The sequence below is a fragment of the Triticum dicoccoides genome, chromosome 3B (assembly GCF_002162155.2).
Source record: "Triticum dicoccoides isolate Atlit2015 ecotype Zavitan chromosome 3B, WEW_v2.0, whole genome shotgun sequence".
In the NCBI taxonomy this organism is placed as follows: Eukaryota; Viridiplantae; Streptophyta; class Magnoliopsida; order Poales; family Poaceae; genus Triticum; species Triticum dicoccoides.
The window spans coordinates 366,542,072-366,544,843 of NC_041385.1; positions in this window are offsets into that span (position 1 = coordinate 366,542,072).

The following is a 2,772-nucleotide window of genomic DNA, read 5'->3' on the forward strand; positions in this document are numbered from 1 at the left end:
ACAGCAAGCTTGCTTTGGAGTTTGTGTCCTAACCGTGGTTCCAATAACCTTTCGCTTCATCATTCGTTTGACTTGATGTCATCGTCGATCAATTACATCTTCGTGTAACCTCTCGACAAATTTGTCGTGATCATCATCAACCTTATGAGCTCTTCCAGGATATCAATCGGATTCATGATGAGAAATACCATCCTTGCCTCGATGATTTGTGTTATCATCAACCACTTTACTGCCTTCCCTCCAACACAAACTTGTTCGTGTTTTGTGTTATACCTTGAGTTCCTTGCTACCCAGCATTGTTCTTCCTTACCTTGGAATATTACCACCTTTTATGTCAAGAATGTAGTGGGAATTTCACCACTTCTTAAGAATTCTTGGTATGGTGATACTTCTCACCATCACCATTCTTCTTGGGTCCTCGTGTTGATTCCGACCAGGGTACCAACAAGTGAGCGGTGATGTTTGGATTCTGCCCTTCTAGCAACCCTATTGCTTTGAAGTTAATGGTCGGCCGTTCATTCTTAGACTATTGAGTATTGAATCACCATTCCAATGTTGGCCGTGCAACCCAGCCCATATTTCGGGTGCACCTTTCAACCATTGTTAAATTGTGTATGTTTTCCTCAAGCATACATCAATATATCATTTTGATCTGACAAATGTTATCTCCTTGTTCACATAATTGTGGAAATCCATCCTTTGGAAATCTTGATGAATTGTCGCTGAGTTCGTCAACCGCCTCCTCATCCCCTCCTTGGTTTAATGATGAACTATTGTTTCAGTAACCTGCTCCCATAGTTCATTTCCCGAGAATCTCGCAATGTCATTTTGTCGATTTGTGTCGCACCTTTTCTTCTCGGACATCCTGAGTCTGAGGTATCATGACCCCAATCGGATCTGAATCTCGGTCAGATATGATGGTTGGGACAACTTTCCAGGAGTGATGATGTTGGTCCTTTGATGACCCAGTAATATGATGTCATGCCTAGCACCCCTGGCTGGAGGACCTATCATTATAATTTCTTTTTCAAGGATAACCATTCTTCCTGGAGGAAATTGTAAGACTTAATTTATAAGTTGCTCCTGATGGATCATTTGTGTATCCAAAGTCTGGCCCTTGATTGGAACACCATATCATTGCTACCTCAAAGCATGACTATGATACCACGCTCATCAACAAGAACATTGGAGGCGCGATGCTAAATGTTTCTTGGTCAGTTATCCAAACACCGTTGTATGGGTAACATCTTGATTAATCCTTGCCTCTTATCTGAATGGTTGGGTACTTGCTCTCCTACCCTGTATGCCCTGTTCTGCTTGTACATGGGAAGGATATACTCCTAATAATTGTGTGTAATCACAAATTTTCTTTCCATTCTTTTGTTTAACCTTTCCTGAATCTGACTTAAGTAAGCAGAGATACTTCTGTCTGTAAGATCCTGTTACTATTGTTGATGACATCCCGGTAACCACTTATGGGTGATAACTTTGCCAATTGGTTTGCCTCGTTCAACAAGTAGGAAAATTGCTCTCTTCGTTCCCCATCCTTGGTACCGACATTGTTGTCGGCATAGCTGACAAGCTATTCACTGACATGCCTCCATGTCGAGTGTGTGCAAGATGTCACCACCCTTCCTACTTTCAATCCACATGGTGGGCCCATAACCCACAGGTCCACTGGATCGAAACCTGACTCTTCTTTACAACTCGGATTCTAATGTATCCTTTGCACCTGGCTTCGTAGGTGATTCACGAGCTAAATTCTATACAATTATTCATCCTAGAATCAAACACCATGTTATTCTCGTTGTTTAAACCCCCATTCCAGCTTCTGTCTAGTCATCGAATGATTGCCTACCCGTTTGAAATTTTGGTACCATCGTATATTGCACTCAACAAATTCACTGAAATACAACTTGTGGGGTACCTTGTGTATTTCCCATTGAGTTTACCGTCAGATGCCCAGCTTTGTGGAGATGCGTTCTTTCGGAGTTTTTCCCCTTGGTCGCGTTCATAGGGTGATGGATATCCCGAAGAAAGGATGACGACTTGATCATGGTGATTTGAAACAGAGAAATGGAGACATCAACGAAAGGGATCAACCTCTTCGAAAGGGCAGCCAAGACCGAGAAGACTCATTAGGTTTTTCGCTACAAGCACCTTCCCCTCCTTACTCCACCGCTTAAATCTCGGGACGAGATTTCTCGTAGTGGAGGAGAATTGTGACGCCCGAATAATTAAGCTACAGCAACCATCTACTAATGATGCCACGTCACCTCGATTACTGATGCTAATCTCACGTTAGTTCGAAACCGATTCAAATTCAAATTCAAAATCAGGCAACAACAAAAGTTTTCAAAATGTCTAAACTAAAATGTGCAAACTGTGAAAAATAATCCATAGAAGATATTGGTTGAGAAATCATCTTTTTATAAATTGTCTAAGTGCTCAAAATAATAAAAATAGTGGCTTAACAATATTATATATGCATGTTATAATTTCTAAAAGCAAACTACTTTAAATAAAGTCAAACCTTTTTTTGACAGTGATATAAATGGAATTACTAATTTAGGAACAAGTTCCATATTTTATACAACTCAAATAACCTAAGAGTTAAAATAAAAACAAAAAGCAAAGCAAAAATAAAATAAGAACAGAAACCCCCACTGGGCCTTCACCCACCTGGCCGCAACCAGCCAGGCCGGCCCAGCCGCCTCCCATTAACCGTCCCGATCCACACCAAACCCTAGCCCTATCCCCTCGTCCTCCCAC